At 38.8% G+C, this 18,316-nt stretch overlaps 1 long non-coding RNA gene across 1 annotated transcript in view; it reads right to left on the bottom strand.

Annotated features, from left to right (window-relative positions):
• LOC134163093 (uncharacterized) overlaps positions 1-13,599 on the bottom strand; it is a 32,219-nt gene extending 18,620 nt beyond the window's left edge. Inside the window, exons 1-2 of the long non-coding RNA XR_009964566.1 lie at positions 13,401-13,599; positions 13,201-13,308 (exon numbers count right to left, since the gene is read on the bottom strand). This is a non-coding gene — a long non-coding RNA (uncharacterized LOC134163093). The remainder of the gene's footprint in view (positions 1-13,200; positions 13,309-13,400) is intronic.
• Between the last annotated feature and the right edge of the window lie 4,717 nt (positions 13,600-18,316).

The raw sequence follows: 18,316 nt of genomic DNA, 5'->3' as shown, positions 1-18,316 counted from the left end.
AGAAGACTAATAAAGTACACTTGCCACCAGTTGTCATCTTAGTGATCAATTCACACCTCCACAACAATAACATCGACCCTTCAAGTGCTCTAATGACCCTGAATCCCTAAAGTGACGGGAGGATTAGGGCAAAGATAATGTGCTGGAAAGGTGCTAATGAAGTGGTGGGATTACAAGATGAGTTCCATCCTTGATAGACAGCAAAAGGGAGTGTTCAATCCCACTCCAGCAATGAGGTTCACATGGGTAGTCCCATTGACTTCCACATCCAGTCAGGATCAGGACCTTAATTTAATTAATTAGGGTTTTTCATTTCTTAGTTAAATCTGAAATATACAAGTGTGGCAGCTCCATTTCACGAAAGTAGCAGATACTAGGTAATTAAGTTTATTCTCCTGTGTTATTTTTCTCTCCGCAAATTGTATTTTGCAGACATTGATTGCTTGTATCATTTTAATTTTGTGCAATTAGTTTTAGAGACATTTAATTTTTTTGAGTAAAATGTACACAACTCCTTTCCCATGCACATGCACTGCTTGTTTTAAGAAATGAGAAACTGAGTATGTAATTAGAATGTAATGTCACATGTTCGGTAACAAAAAGGTGTCGTCTTCTTGCTCAGCATTACAAGTGTATATGTATATTTATAGATACTGTATGACAGGAGTGGTTTGAAGTGCTAATATGGAACTAGTATTCTTGTAGATATTATTGAATATGCATATTTTAAAATGTCCAGCGTGTTTACCAGATAATCAAAACAATCATTAAAAGCTTTCTATCTATTGTTAAATTACACTTGAACCATATCTGTAGCACATTTCAAAAGAGTATGTCAATATCAGAGTGGGAGAAAGGGTACAACAGGCCACTTCTGGTATTTTAAGCCCCGGTCTTCATTAGATATTACTCTGCTGCTTCATTGTAGCTAATTAACTTGTATATTGAAAACCCTCTAGAATGATTTGATGTAGGGAGATTTGGGAATACATTGTGCTGGGTTTAGCACATTTATATTGCTGTAGCTGCGTCCCTGCTGTTTGGGTGCTGGAGGAGGTAACCATTTACAAATTTAGCTATATTAGAATCATTTTCAAGTGGTATAAATTCTACTGACAGCAATTTCAACAAAATTTGCTTTACTTGAGTGGAAGATGTACAGATAGATTTTTTGCCGCTTCACACAAGAATGTCAGAGGCTGCCCTGAAAGATTAGTCTTGAGAAGGTTTATTTATTTTTGTTATTTTGTGACTTTGAGAAGTAAAAAGTAGAGGCTTCAAAATACTGACATTAAAAAGTGGGATTTTGAAACAAGAATATTATAATTTCTTTGATCATCAAAATGAAATTTTAGATACATCTGTGTCATGCCCTCTGTTCTCCTCAAGAATTTGAATTTCCTGGTTTTTGGCTTTACAGTTAAGCACTCAAATAGCTAGGTGAGCATGCTGTACAAATTTATTCTTTTCCATATTTTATGCAATGCAGTACTATTTATAAGCCTGTAAAATGTTGCACGTGTGCTAATTAATTGACTTTTCATAGAAAGCATAACTTTCTGTGGAAAACTTGCTCTCAACACTGAGGCTGAAAACTTATTTTTCCCCAATAGTAAGAGAAAAAAATGAAAATTTATTGTAATACAGAGCACAGGTGCGAAAATCCAAACACCAAATTTAAGCCAAAGAACACATCTCAGGCATTTCTAAGAGAAAAGTTACAAGCGACGTGCGTGAGTACCAGTGGTACACCCATGGGGTAGCATGGACTTGAACCAGGAATGACTGGTATTTTCTAGATTGTTATTAAATGCGTCTTTTTAATTACGTGAATTAGATTATAGTGCATTTAGGGTTATTCTTTAAAAAAAAAAAAAGAGTAATTTCTGTTCCAGAACTTAACCTTAGCTTGCAATAGTAATTTTGAGGGAGTTGCTGTGATGTGTAATTTCTTTACATGTCAGAGGAGAAATGTTTTTCTCCTGTTTCATAAAAACTACAGAATAATTTTGGGAGGAAACTGACATTTTGTCGTTCATTGCCAGCCAGGAATAGAAGAGTCTAGCAGATGAAAGCAATATCTCCATGCCAATTCCAATCCACAGATTAAACACACCCTATGAGGAGTAAATCCTAAACTGCAGGTTTTTGCTGTGGGTATTTTTGCCTTTGATTTGTACAGAGATCAGATTCTAGCACTTCTGTAATGTTGCTGAATTTGGTACCTCCCAAACGTGAGTGAATATGCAATAGCAATGTATTGCAGGACTGTGGCCTGAAATTAATATTCAATATGCATATGTGTGAACTCTGTAATTTAAAGTTACAGACCAAGTTCTGATCTTTCTTTATGGTTGCAGCACATTGGGGTAGAGGCACTTTTATTTTACTTTGATATAGCACAGTGAGCCATTTTTGAAACAATACATGAAGTCAGTCTTTTATTTATTATTTCCTTTCGTGCTCAACAGATTGCCCATTCAAAATGGAAGAGCACGAACACTGTTGCCTCCTCAGTCACCTTGCTGTGAAGTTGTAATATAGCAAATGGTAAATGTATGCATACATGCGGGGACTGTTTTAACCCACATTTCACACTGCCATAATTGATTCATTGGTTTTGAAGAACAAAACAAAAACAACAGTCCTTGTCCAGCTGCAGCAGGCAAGAGGTAGGACATATGCTGGTGTAAAAGAGGGGGTAGGGCAGGAGACCCCTGCCCAAAACATTGGAACAAAGGGAGTGCAATTGCCTTGGCAAGGCATGAGATGACTTAAATACTCTATTGTATGAAATATGAATGGGTTGGCATTGTGAATTATGGCATGGGGGGCTCCTCTGCGTTGCCGATTAGCCACACAATTACCCAGATTACATGGGGAAATGACTAAGGTAAATAAGGCCAGCCTTCTGCCATCTCTTCCCCAGGGACAGGAGCGGGCTGCCCCAACCCCTTCCTTGATACTGGGAGCTGAAAGGGAAAGGGGTTCAGAGGAAGGGGAGCAAAGCCATAAGCCCTGCGGTTAACAAAAATAAAGATTTCAAGGGCGAAAGCGTGAAAACGTCTTTCTGGTCAAGTGATGTATGGGTATTGTTCCCTGTTACCACACAATGTGGAAATAAATTGCTGGACCAAAAAAGATCTCTTATCCTCTCTGTCCTCCCACATTAAGGGAAACCCATGGTGATGATCACAAAAGTGTGTGGTTGGTGCAGTCTGAGTCCTGAAATCTTCTTTCTCCTCCATATTCTTGCACACAGATGAGTTCTTCTTTCCCTCCTAACCATGCAGCTCTTATGGCCATGGGTAACACTGTGAAAACTATGTTTACCCAGCCCAGGGCAGCTCAATAGTGTAAGGATAGATTATTTCCCTGTGCTGGAGTCTTAAGGCACCTATCATCAGCTGTGATCCAAAATAAACTCATGTCTGTATTGTGGAAGATCAGGCTGGAGAGACTGCACTGCCAGCTGCCTCAGAGTTTTCAGTCTTAAAAATTTCTCTGTTTACTTTGCCTAGAAAATCAGCAGTAAACTGAACTGATCTGCAGTGTTGACACTGCCGAAGTCTCAGCTTCTGTGGGATTTTCTCAAAAGAAGCTGTATCAGAAGTGATACAGCTATGCATATGTATGTGTTCATAGTATGAAATGTATAATGTGAAATACATATGTATACGTTATACATATAGACTTAAGCTGAGCTGTCTCAAAAGGGGAGACTTTTGTATCTTATACTAGCTTTTCAGTTGAAAAAGCTTCTGATATTTTAACATTTTGTAGCAACTTTTACAACCCCAAACTCAAGCTCTTTTTTCATGCGAAGAGTTAAACTGAAGGCACTGCGCAACATCCCATCTCATTGAAATAGTACTGTTGGTGCCTAAACTAAGATGTAGCGTCCTTGCAGGGAGGAGCCCTTATGCAAGGAGCTCTTTGATGCAAGGGATGTCCAACTCCAAGGCACTCAAAACCAGCTGGGGTCTCAAAGGAGACTACTGCTCCCTGGGTACTTTTAGAGAGATTTTGGTACCTAAAGTTGCAGTTGCTCAGAAAGTATTTAAGTGGGTTAAACTGAGACCTGATTTTCCCTGGAACAGAAAAGAAACAGTTCGAGACAATAACTGGAAGTATGGTTTGAAATGAGGGGAAAGGGGTAGTCTGACTTTTGTGAGCTTCTTCCTTTTTAGTTTTGGGTGACCTATTAACAAAATTCAGCACAAGTTTATGAATAGTTTGGCTTGGCCCAAATTTGCATTCTTCCCTAAATAAAATATTCAGCTGAAACTGTGCCTGAGACTAGCTTGGATGACTACGATGAGATTACCAATCAATAGCAAAACAGATGAAGAAATGGGCTAAGTGAATAAGAATGGTAAGCCCATTAATATTCCATGGATTTTTGTTCACAAGTATTCAAAGAGTGCTCTAGTTACGAAAATATTCACCAGTCTTAAGAGAACACAGAGAAAAAGGTGCGGCTTTCGTATTTGGTTTGATAAACAGTAAAATGTACTCCATATTCAGTGTCAGTGCTACAGAGACCAAATAATTGAAGGGGGGGGGGGAAGCCCAAACCCAAAGTGAAAAGATATTCAGAAGAACGTAAAAAATAAATAAATAAATAGGACCTGTTGCTTTTAGCAGTTCTTATTTTAAATATTTACACTTCTAAACAGTGGAGAACCCCCTCAAAATATAATCTCACATTTACTTCTGAATTACCAGATGGAGCATTTAGTGCAGTTTGCCTAACTTCTGGTGGAAGTGATCTCCCATTGCCCTTTCTTTGCTGTGAGTACTGATGTCGGCATTGTAACCAATTTGACTATTTGCATTATTTAGTATAATCTAAACTTCTCAATTTGTTCATTTCGTGCTCTAATCAGGTGAGCGTTGCTTGTTTGTCTAGTTATATGGTATTTCACCCAGGGTTAGACGTTTGCCCATGCTGAAGGAGTCTGTGGGTTTGTGTCTGTGTGCGTGTTCTGTACAGAAGGTGCAGCCTCTTAAATAAGCTTGTGCTTTTCTAATATAATATTTCATTACATTTTTGATTTGCAAAGACATCTTAAGTGTACTGAACTTTATTGACGGTTTCTGGTTTACAGTCAAATGAAAAGTCCCTGGTTTACAGTCATTTTTGATTTCATAGAATCGTAGAATATTTTGGGGTGGAAGGGACCTTAATGATCATCCAGTTCCAACTCCCCTGCCATGGGCAGGGACATCTTCCGCTAGACCAGGTTGCCCAAAGCCCTGTCCAACCTGGCCTTGAACACTGCCAGGGATGGGGCATTTGAATAATTTTTTTAAAACTCCTGCATAGCTCTCTCCATTTCCAATTTATGGGTGTCTAGAGCTTTGTATATGGGCACAGCTTGTTACTTCTATCAAACCAAATCAGAATAGTTCAGTGGAATAGAATGGTTTGTACAAGCTGTATATTGTCTAAAAATAATGCACTGGAGTGAAATTTTGCATGCATTTCTGATTTAACATATAATTCCACTGCTTATCCAAACAGCTGCAATATTATTGGAGAGAAAAGCGCAGTTCAGATCTTTCTGTTGTTTTAAAATCCAATTCTCTACAGTATTGTTTTGAGTGCTTGCCATGCTTGTGTGCTCAGGAAGTTCCTGGTTAGCCACTTGTACATATGTAGCATGCCAAATAAAAGAAGAGAAGCTTCCTAGGCCTGTTTGTTGTTTAGCAGATGCAGAGGAGGAGTATATTGATTAAGCAGGGAGAAGGAAGGGTGAATTGATCTGATAGTGAAGAGATGCATTTTTTGCTGAGAGGTGGATTTTTCTGATGGGGAAGGAACAGATTGACTTATTGGTTAATTGAAGGAGAGAATTGACTGGGAGAGCCAGTGAGAATGTGATGAATGTTAACTTCACGAAAGAAGGGTTTTGCAAATATATGCACAAATATTTATTTCTTTACTTATTTGTTTGCCTCTCTCTAAGAGGGTAAATGGAGATGGGCAGCTTCACTTTGACTCTTTTTGGAATGCTGCACGTTTCTTGGACTTCTACACAATGGGTAGGCCTGGCTTTGTGTGAGACTTTTTCTCTTCTTAAACATGGCTGGAAATATTCCTGCATTAAAGTCTGCAAAAGTTTGTTGTGATTTGGGGGTTTTCTTTTATTTGTTTTATTTTTTTTTCCTTACTAAAGCTGTGCCTTATGCTTCAGTTTACTTACGCTGCCAGTGAATGTTCTTTGCTACTAGGTGTAACTGTTTAATCCAGGCTTGGATTTTAATGCATGTTGGGCACCTAACTCCCACTGAAAGCAATATGAACTAACTTTTCCTTCATTTAAATAATCTTATAAATAAACTAGATTTCAGTAGACAACTGTCTGCTTTGGTAGGACCAGAACGCTTCCATAGGTACAGTAACTGCTCCTTAGTCCTCTGGAGAAGGGACCATGATTTGTTCTGTTTGGCTGGTGCAATGGTGGTTTTATCTGTGGCAAGGGCTTCTAAGTGCTACAGTAATAAAAACAATAATTAAAATAGTAAAAGTGACACCAACAACAGTAATAGTAGTAGTAATAAATAGTTACATATTGGTGCTATATCAATATTAATTACTCCAATGCTTAATTTAATTTCTAATTAATTTATAATTAATTTCCTAATTTCTGTCTGGATGAGGCTGCCATAATTTTCATGTGGTGCCTTTAGGAGACCAGAAGTTTTCTCATTCACATTTTACATAAATGGCATAGAAGGCCTGCAAACACTTTATTCTGAGGACCCTTACTCTTAGAGTGACCTCAAGGAAGTTTCTGTCTTCTCATTGGGAAAATTGTGATTTTAATGGGGTTAGGGAAGGAGCCTATTCAGGGAATTTTCCATGTTGTGGGACGGCAAACAGCGGAGTCCCTAGGGATCAGTGTGGTTATTGGAGCTCAGTGTTGTAATGTTACAATAATTTCCTTCTTGCAATGACATTACCCTGGGGACTGTGGGGAAACTGAATACTACAGACTCTTTGACTTGGAAGAAGCTGTCTGTCCCTTCTTCCCCTTGTACCCTTCCAGTCTGCTCTGACATGCTGCGGCCTTTTTGTGTCATCATTAGGTGAGATTCAGCTGTATTTACAGTAATGATATTGTAGGAATGAGCTCTGAAAATAAATAATATCATAAATTTTAAACTCCTAAGGGGGGGTGGGGGGGAGGAAGGACCTTTACTTAGCAAACAATAGGCTTAGCCCATTAAAAAAAAAAAAGGAAATAAAAAAATTGCTATGCATTCAGCTAATTTACACATAACAAAGAATTCTTGGGTATGGATGGAGGGTTGCATCATTTTGAAATGCATTTAGTATTTTAAAAATATAGGAACAGCTTTTCTTGAAGTCACTCCTTCCAGGCAGCCACATTTAAGTCTGTGTGTTGGTGAAGTAACACCAGCGGTTGGTGAGGGGGGTGAAAGGCATTTAGGGAAGTTTGTGCAGCTGGAAAAGATCTTTAAATTTGAATTCTTAATGTGAAACTTATGAACACACCAGAGCTGAACAAATATTTCAGTGTGAATAATTTATACGACAATGCTACTAATAATAGCAGGCTGCTGCAATTCTACGGTATGGCTAGCAGTTTGGCTGACAGAAGAGGAGAGGTGTCACCATTGTACAATAGCCCTTGCTCTGTCTTGTACTGCCTGGGATTTCACCTTGGACTGAGCCAATCCATCATCCTGCTAAAGGAAAAATAACAGCTGGGTTTATCCATAAAAGAAAAGAGTGTGACTGAAAGATGTTTTTCTCCATTTTCCTCTGTAATAATTTACAAGTTTTCCCTTGTAGAATGTGGAACCTTAGGAAGTTTCTTCAAAAATCAAAAGCTTGCTCACAGATTGACTGTTAAATGTGCATTGTGCATTTGTCAGGGATGCTCTAAGTGGTACTGAAGCTGACAGAATACAAGCGGCAGCTGACACCGCCACTCCAGTTACAGCTGATTAAAGGATGCAGGGGTCTGGAGGCCCATCTCAAAAAAGAGGACCACTGCAAATTCACCAAAGCACTTCAAGTCTGTACGTTTTATATTGGCTGGCACAGAGTAGTCTAGCTATTGCACTTGGTAATTAACTTCTGCCTCCAATTTTGGAGTGTTTGACAATAGATACAGAAAAGAAGTTAAAAAATGCAAATGAGAATTACCTTACATTATGTATGTACATTTCATTACACACAAGTGACAGTGTAAAATGTAAGCATTACGTATGTTAAACCTCAGTGTATGTTTCAGAGCCATGTTTCAGTGGCTCTAAAGCATGACACAGAGCTTGAGATTGGGTGCACTCCCAGCCTTCTCCCTATTTCCACACCAAGCCACATACATTGAGTCCTTGCAGGCTGAGCATACTGGCTGTTCAGCTTGGGAGCTCTTCCCTAGGCCTGGTAGCCACAGCATTCAAGCACAGCTAGGGATCCAGTGTGACCTAACCAGACCCATTAAAAAAAATCTCAGTATCAAAGAGTGTTTGGCAGTGTCTGGAAACAAGACAGAGGACATCTCCGGGTCTTCTGGATGTTCTTATTTACAACTTCCAACAGCTAGCAAGTACGTATTGCCTGTGTATGCTGTACGTGCCTTGCGCCTTAGCCTATGCTGAGTAGACATATAATTGCGGAAATCTTCCTCTCTGTTCTGTCCCAGGTCAATTTTACATTGCAGGTATTTTTCATTTCTTCACTAATGTGAAGGGAACATCCCAAACAAATATCCCCTCTCAAACATGGGTAATAAGATATACCACTTTTGGTGTTTTTTTTTAAGTTTTACTAAAATCAGTAGAGAATTTTCCTTGCATTATTTCTACCAGGAGCTTCCTATTAAGCAAAACAACTGCATTTCTTTCTTCTGCACTAAATTTCATTTTTGCTTTATTGGCACCAGAGGCCAGAATCTCAAAACTGCTGGTTAAAAAAAATCCATGCAATCTTTAGAGCACTTTAGCAAGGTACTTTTAAAAAATACTTGAAAATGAATCACAGTGTGTGGCTGAGTAATCAGAACTGCAGGCACAAAATATAGTAAGTCAAGTAGTGGATGTTTGTTAGCTTTTTTTTTCTACATTAATCCATGAATGTATTTTTAGAATTGCTAAATATTTAAAGTTCCAGACTGAGAGCTATTCTTAGGGTGATATCCTCTCTTAAGTTCAGGTGATACTTTTGATCTCCATTCTCATTCACCTAACTGGAAAAAAGTTTTTTTTCAAAAATGGGTATTTGTTGAAAGGAAGACCCACAAGATGTGCCTACAAATAAAAGGAAGTAAGAAGACATATTTGTTCTGAACCCTTAGTGCTGGGAAGTTGTTTATAATTAATTTAGGCAAACTGTTGAGCAGTGTACCAGAGTATCAGCAGAATCTTTTCATAGTCCAAGTCCTCTTGCTTTGATTTTTAAAAGGCAGCCAGTGAGACCTGGGCTCTTTTAAAGTGCAGAACTCAAGGAATTTGCTGATTTCCTTCCACTGGGCAACAAAACAAGAGCCCTACATAAGGGTATTACACTAGGTAAATATTTACAACCATCTACCCACATATTTAGGTATGTAGATGAATGTATGTGTCTGCATGTATTTTTTCAAGTACATACACTTATTAAGTGTATATATACATGTATATATAAGCTTACGTATATATGAAACATATACCATGAATACAAACATGCATACACATGTATACACTCCCTTTGCCTCCTGTTCTCGCAGTCTTCTTTGAAACTGTCTTTATTTGTTTTAAATCACTTTAAAGATCTGCTGGACCTATTAAATTCTGCCTCTGATGGTATTTCAAACTTAGCTTAAATTAAAGACAATACAAAAAAAAATTAGAATGCTAGCAATAACAGGAGAATATAATCTCCACTACTGGAACAGTTATAATTTTTTATAAACACGAAATAAGAGATATAAATTAGAATCTCCACATTAAAAATGGGCCCTCTCCGAAAGGGACACCGTGATGTTTTGACTAGGATAAGGACTGCCCAAATAAGAGAGGATGAAGAGAGTGCATGTGAGAGAGACTGGAAAAGAGAGAGTTTAGGAAAGCAAATGTGCTCTGCAGAAGTAGTTCAGTTTGCATAATTTATTTTAAATATGGATCCTCTCTGGTGTGTGAGTACTCCCTCCCTCAGCTTCCGTCTCCCCCCCCCCCCCCCCCCCTTTTCTTTTAAAAATAGGAATTTCTGTGCTGCTTGCATTCCAATCTTCCAGTTCAAACAGGGTGTCTGGTGGTAGTTCAGCACCTGTGTACTTGACTACTTACTGCTGATGAGCCTTGCTTGCCGGTAATCTAGATTTATGGTAAGTCTACCCTTTCCCTTCATCTACAAGGTCCAGGGACATTTGAGTAGCCAATCTGCCCTTAAATATGTCTCTGAGGAAATGGTGCTAATTAGTAGTGGAATTTACAGCCTTCCATTTTATTGACTTGTCCTACTTTCTTCGATAATTAACTAATGAGTAAAGTAATGAGCTATGTTAGTCAGTCATGATGTTCAATTAAACAGCAAATCAATTATTGAAAATAGTTTCGGACAGCTCTTGTATCGTCACAGGGATTGTATGTGCGTATGCATGTGTGCATGTATGTTTCAAATGTGTGCCCTAGATACAGCAGCATTCCTCCCCAGAGGGCACTTGGCAGAAAGGGAGCTGTGTGATCACAGCCAAACCCAAACAGCAGTCCCTCTTGCCGACGTTGTCCACCTTTATCTCCTCTTTGCTAAATAGTGCCCTGATGCTGCATCTTACTGAGCGGAGCCTATTTGCAGGGAGTCGGCAAACCTGAGAAAGACAAGACTGCTGTAAAACAGAGTGTTTTTCATGATGGGAAGGTTGGCAGAAGGAAGTTAGGAAGCAGGCATGCCCATTCATTGCTGTGACCCCTCTGCCTCCTTTCTTGGCTCATGCAGCCTTTCCCACTGGTGAGCAGGGTCAACTATCCCAGAGCCTGGCATTTCAGCAGCGGGAGCTAATACACAAATATTAGTCCTCAGAGCCCTGTGTCTCTTCTGACCACAGCAATACCCAGGTGCAATGGAGAGGATGGCAGGGAGTTAACAACTTTTCCCCTCAGGGCTTTGCATATCAGCTTGAGTAGCAATTGTCCTTAGGAAGAGGCTTTCAGGGCCGCAACAGGTCCGGTCACAGTTTGCCGGGGCAAAGCAGTGACTCTGGGTCTGCCCTCAGTCCTTACAGCATAGATGACTTTGTTTGGCTGAGAGAAGATCTTTTTTGTCAGGATGGGAAATAAACTTTCATTATCTCCCTAATGATGTGAATGCAATTTTGCCTAGGAAGTGTAGAGGGCAGTTCCAGCAAAGAAAGCTGTAGGTGACATAATTCAGTAACTTGCCAGCTCTTCAGGTTTAACTATTTGAACTTCTTATCCTTCCTGTTTCCTTCAGGTCTTTTGTTTCATCTTGTCTGCTGCACTAGCACTTCTATGCCTGCTGCCCATAACTGTGCATGCTTTCGAGCTCGTCCTCTGTAACAGCAACAGCTTGTTGCATTTACTGCTACTTTCAGTACTTCTTTCGGCATTAAAGGGTACCATGGCATTATTCCCACATAAAACAAGCAAACCTGTCCTGAAAATTCAGCAGTCTAGGAACAACTTTTACAGTCCTACACTTTAGTCATACAAATAAGAAATTTTGACTCGACTTGTCAAAAGACAGCTGTGCTTTGGGCAGCAGCGGTTTTTAGAGGTGCCAGTGATATTGCTTTAAGCAATAAAAATGTCAAGGTTATCAGAGGGAAAATTTGGGCTGGGCTTAAAAGTTTAACATAACATTATCACATACACTGAACCAGAAATAACACTCAGAGAGACTTGCTGTGCTCTCACTTAGTATTGTTTGGGACACAAAGTGGCATAAATAGTGCCATGCTGTGCTAGTAGGCTCTGTAGTCATACAAACGAGCCACATAATTGTTGTTAATAATAGTCATCATATGATGATTTTTTTTTTCCAAAGGTAGGGAGCATGGAGAAAGCTCCCCCATCATCTAAATTCAGAAGGAAAAGCAGGCCAGTGAGCAAGCTGCCTAAATATGGAGAGAGGAGCCTGACTATGTTGGCCTTAGCCATCCAATTGAGTTGCAATTCATTAGAGAAACAACAAGCCAAAACGAATCAAAGGCAGTTAAAAAAAAAGGCAACATAAAGTTTTCATTTCCAAACAGTTTTAATTCACTGTTTGTGCTCTTTACTGAGAATATACAAGAAGCACAAACATTCCCATATGAATTAAATTACAATTTACATATGAATTACATTAGAAATATGAGCTACACTAAAGAGATAATTAGTGCTGTCCTGGGTTATGTGAGCACAAACAAAATTAAATAAGAACAATTTCAAAGCCAAGTTTTGCTTTGCCTTTTCAACTAAGCTGGTTTAATCAGTGATAATGACTGAAATAAATCCACTACATATAAAACAACACACCATATCATACTGTATGAAATGCTATTACTAAGTCCCGAGCCTTGGTAAACCACACAGTCTAACAGGAGTACAATGTCACTGATATGATGCTATAGAAAATTTGCCACTTTTGGGTGCTCATTGTGGAAGGTGGTAGTCTCTGGGGCTGGCAAGGAAGGAGGACCCATGACAGGCCAACGTCACTGTGCTGCTCCAGAAAGAGTAGGAGCAGAGGGGTTGGAGGGCTATAACGGGGTGTGTAAGGTTTTTTAAACCTTACATATGAATGAGGGAGAGCTGCCACAGGAAAAAACACCAGTGCTAGCAGAGAGCAGTGAGAGGGAGGGGAGCTGGAGGGGAAATTGGGGGGAGGAGGGACAGGAGAAAGTGAGAAAGATAAAAATATCAAGCAGAAACAGACTACCTATGCATCAGTGCTTCAGCCCCTAAATAGAGCTATGGTTTATGACTACCTTGCCTAATGAGCTAAACTCTGGTGACCATAAAACTGAAATATAATTATGACATTAAAGATGCCTATATTTGAACTTAATTATTAATTAATTTAATGAGAGAATAGGAGGTTGTAAAATTGCTAATTAAACGGCTCTGTAAAACTGCAGACGGCAGAGGATTTACCAAATGATGAATCCCACAACAGTATTTGGGCTATATCAATATTCTATTAATATACAGTATGCCAGAGGTACTGGCTAGTACACTACTCACAGTTAAGCCGATGTGACAGGCATACGGAGTGAAAGAAAATGAAGGACATAAAATTCCAGATGACAGCAACCTTGAAGACGATCTCTGCCCCCACCTCTGTGGCAGTTTCTGAAATCAGTTAAATAAACTCAGAAATGCAGGATAAAAATCAATCTTACCATCACAAATGTGAATAAATTGGCTTGAAGCAAATGACCCACCTATGGTCTTAGGCACCGTGGTGTTGTCGCTCTCTGCTTGCATGCGGGAATGGTCAGAGCTAATCTGGACTTAAGTGCAAAAGAACGGGAGGGATGCAGCATGAGTGTGTGTGTGTGGTGTGTGTGCTCGCATGTGGAAGAGAAGCTGAGCAAGAGCAAAAAATAACTGTCCCCGTGTGATTAGTGATATTAAACTCAAGTGAACCTTCAGGGGCTGAATTTGAGCCTACGGGGGACAATTTTAGAGCTTCCCACACTCCACTATCAGCATGTGAGGAATTTCACTGTAATGTTTGAATGGCAATGCCACTTGGATGACATTCATTTAAAAATACAGAGGAAGAGTGCAGGAAAGTGTTTTCTTTTAGTACTGAGTCTAATTTGAGAAGCATGAAAAGAAAATGCAGGGTGTCTCACTGTGCATGTCCTCAAATGTCAATCATGACTAATTACTGGGATAAAAGCAGAAGGAAAAAATTAAGTATCCCTTTGTAGTTTTGTAGGAAACAATGAAATAACCACTGGGCAGTGTAACAGAAAAACACCAGTAACACTAGGTTAAAATGCAGAAGGCATGTTTTAGTATTTGCTTGAAACTATTGCTGCCTTGTGGCATAGCTTTTTATTTACACATTTTGGTTTTTAAATGTCCTGTTGACAGCCGCAAGAAGCAATTTGACAAGAAAGATCAAAGATACGATATCGAGAAAGTAGGGTGGGAAGAGACTCACCCCACTTTGAGGAAAACAACACAGTCAGTACAGTAACATCTCCCATTTCTGGAAAATGGATGGAGGATCTTGAGGCTAAGGACAGGAGCTGTGTTCCCAAGTCCTTTGTGAGTTCTGAAGGAATTACATAAACTTTCAGTGCCTGAGTTTCTGCTTTCTAAGCTAGGAATAACAGCAGTTTCTTGCCACTTATAATTCATATTTCAGATCATTAAATGGAAGCTTGCAAGTAATTTCTGAGAAAGTGATCTTTAGAAGTCACTTTTTATTGACTGGTTTGGGACAAGACTTTAGAAAGCATCAGTTCTTGCTTGGGTTTGGTTTTTGATATCCATCTTGGGACATATGAACAAGGTAATTTTAAGGAGCTGTGGACTTCACATGATGGTCTTGTTTGCCTTATCTCAAATATTAATACAGTTTACAGTCTCTCGATACTCAGAAACCTCACTGGTGGGTTTTGTATGAGAATCTGCAGCTAAAATTGCTGCTGCTCTAAAAAATCTTGATCCCAATTTGGAAAAGTACTCTGGCTGGTTTCTATCTTATAATCTGTATAATTAATAAATATGAAAGCTTCTATGCATTTATTATTGTTGTATCATGCCCTGCAATTTTATAGATCCAGTTTCTCAAGAAATGACTTCTTTTACCAGAAACAAAACCAGACAGATTTCTTCTCTTGTGCAAGCAGCTATCAAGCCTGCCCCTTGACTGTAGGCTTTTGTGAGATTTGATCTGTGTTTCACTCACTCAGGTTTCAGTCCCAGCAATTAAGTCAATGAGTTAAAAGTTGGAACTGGTGGGTTTTTAGTGAAAGTAAATGCCAAATGACTTGTCATCACCACGTTGCAGGTTATGCATGTCGAGCATCACAGAAATTGCCTCTTTACCTCCCCCAGAGCTAACACGGTAAACTTTATTTCTGGTAGGCTGCACTCTTTGCTAGAGAAATTCAACCTGCAGCACAGTGGATGGCTTAAACAGAAGAGAAAAAAGGACAGGAAATCTGGGAATGCTTTTATCTCCAAACTTACTTTGATGCAGCCATTGCAGACAGCTCCCTGTGAGAAAGAAATATTTGAGAAAGGATAAGTACTGGTGAGAGTTATTGTCAAACCAAAAGCCTATTGGTTGTTTTCAGTGATGCTTAACTGCCACACAGTTATGAGGAGATCATGGGCAGCGACCTCCTCATTGCAAGGAATGTGAGAGATCCATCTGACAGCTCTGAACCTGAAGTTCATGGTCTTCTTTGTGAGACTGGTCACTACAGACCCTGGGAGAAAATGATTTTGCTACCTTGCTCGGCTCTGAAGGAGGAGGCTGGTCACTCACCTGATGGTGATCATAGGGTGAGCAAGGCAGGTGTCTCTCGGTGCCAGCCGCCATGGTAGCAGTGCTGCTCCCAGCCTTGTGTAGTAATCTGGTTGCCATTTATGTATGTCACAGTTTGCAAACCTCTGAGATTCCTTAACATTCCTTAAACATTATGGGTAAAATCCATCTGTGTCCCAGAGCTAAATGATGCAGTTGACAGGGTAAGATAAGGCGTGTTTAACTACTACTGGTGTTGCAGGTGTTTGCCAGGCCCTCACTTCAATATGTATGAAAAGTATGTACAAACCCAAAGCTTTCATTGATTTGATTTAACTCCAAAGTATGTAAACTGTTTGTTTCAATCATGATTTAAATCATTAAGGAGGTTTACTTGGTTAAAGTTATCTGTTACTCTTGTTTGCATTTGTCCTTTTTTGTTTTGTTTTGGTGGGGTTTTTACCCTTCGGAAATATTTCCCTTTTTCATTCAGTTGGTGAGCTGTAATATATGTGAGTTAATATATCCTACAAAGTAAGCTGCCCATTTCATGTATTTGTCACTGACCAGAAGGGTACTTTATATCTTTGCCCATTCAGTAAGCCAGCTTTTTAATTTAATATAATTTAACTTTTTAATTCTTTACATAATGTTAGAATATGGTGAATGCTGTACCTTCTTTTCATTGGGTGAAAACTATTTTTTCATTGGCGTTTGCGTTAAAAGCTATTGATATAGAACTCTCAACATCACTACAACTGCAGGAAAAAACACTTTAAAATAGTTCTCAGTAAGTAAATAAAGCTATCTTAAACTTGATGGTTGTGCAGAAGGAAAAAATATATTTACTTAAACATATTTTTCTCATTTATACTAAGCATGTTAGATGAAAGAAATAGGTGTTTCTGTTCATAATGTCCATCAAGGCCTTCAAAATGGTAAAGTTTAACCTGTTATATCTACTATATGCATAATAATTGAAAACCAAACCCAAGCTCTGTTTTACTGTTGTTTTTACTTCCAATTGGTTTCTAATGTAGATTGATAAGAACTAACTGAACACTTTGAAATGAAGAAAAATAAATTTTGTAATTCCTGAAAACAAAAATTCTGCAGTCAAAAATGCCAAACTGAAATAGAAATGCAGACGTTATATTTTAATACTAATTTCCACAAGATCGATGTTTGACTTGTTTGCAAAACCTCAGAGTGATACTAGCACTGCTTAAAACAATGGGTCATTGCAATGCTAAAAGGATAGAGAAAAGACAAGGCACAGTAATAAAAACGTAAGTTTCTTTATAGAGCTGGAGGTCTGCAGATCTGAAAGTTATAGCCTGAAAATAGAGGATTGCTGTATTTATCAAAAGACAAGAAAATTTGCACTAGTACCTGTTATTGCAATCTTTCTTTAAATCAAAAAAATGACAGAGAATGAATATGATAGGAAAAACATGGATTTTACTTTTCCCTCTTAGGAAGACATGCCAATTATGATATTTGGTTTGAAATCTGAAAGCTGAAAGATGTTCTCCCAAGTATGTGCATCAGCAATATGGCATAAGTTTGAATTGGAATTAACAATTCTTTAGTTCCCCAGGGTGAAAATAATCAAGATAGCTCCACTAACTAACAGAACTAGGTTAGCAGTGGTGAAATACACAGATATTTTTCAATGCACAAGTATCAAATAGATCTGTGCAGCAGTAGGATGCTATTTTTGTCAGATGACTTATGATTACAGGACATGGGGAGAAGAAAGAAATCTTATTTTTTGTTAGTTACGCACAAGACCACAAGTTGTTCTGGAAGAAAGATAAAGGAGACAACTTTGGGGTTTGCAATCTAGAGAAAACTCATGCTTTTTATTTTGACAGTAGATTACACCTTTGTTTTAATCTCTCTTCTGGCCCTCCTCACTGTTTATTTATGAACAGTTTATGAACTTCTCCATACCACAAATTAGATAATTATCATAAACCCTCCTCAAACGCAAGCGTGTAGAGAACCACAAACAGATTTCAGCTGCTGAAGCAAGCTGCCATGACCTCTGTGGATATTTTTCTGCAGGGAATTACACAGCTTTTCAGATGATGTCACAAGGAAGGTTGAAGCCTGGCAACCCTTCATGTTCTTCATGTACTAGAAAAATCTAGCTGGATACTTTTCTTTTGTTCCAAATCACAAACCAGGCAAGTATTATAAACAAGAATGAGTCAGTCTTTCTGCTCCCAAACTCCAAATGTGTTAATCTTTTCCTTACTTTGTCAGCTTTGATTTAGTTCTGGAGAAAAGAGAAGGTAAGAAAGCAGCCTGGCTCAGGTTGGCTGCACTCTCCTGCAAACCTAAAGAACCAAGATCTAATCTCTCCCTCCCTTTTCTAGCACTTCAAGTCTTCTCCACACAGGAAGCTAAGGCAGATAAGACTTTGCTCTAGCATTCAGGAACGGTTGTTCCACAAACCCTGGGTGCTTGGCAAGGTACTTCACAGCATGCTTTGCTGCATTAGCATGCTTTGGCTATGGTTTGTCCAACTGAGGGAAGCCATCAGAAATAAACTCACCCTAGACAACCCAGGATAACACTTGAGCCTATTTTTTTATTCCTTCTCATGGTTGTTAATTGTGTTATGCTTGAACGCAAAACTTGTTACAACCCCAGTTGGTCAGAAGAGTGTTTAAAAACTGTTCTAAATACAGTTCGCTGTCCTAGATTTCAGAGGGAATATTCATATAGCTAAAACTACATGCCTGTTTAAGTGCCAGACTGCATTTATAAGCAAATTTTAGTCTTTAACCCCACCTTAATCTTTAGGGCTTTTTCCTTTTATTTTGTGAAATTAGATAATTCTTATTTGCTGTATAAAAA

The sequence above is a fragment of the Pezoporus occidentalis genome, unplaced genomic scaffold (assembly GCF_034315485.1).
Source record: "Pezoporus occidentalis ecotype Australia unplaced genomic scaffold, CSIRO_AGI_Poc_V1 ctg2, whole genome shotgun sequence".
Taxonomy (NCBI): Eukaryota; Metazoa; Chordata; class Aves; order Psittaciformes; family Psittacidae; genus Pezoporus; species Pezoporus occidentalis.
This window is presented reverse-complemented; position numbering and strand designations above follow the sequence as displayed.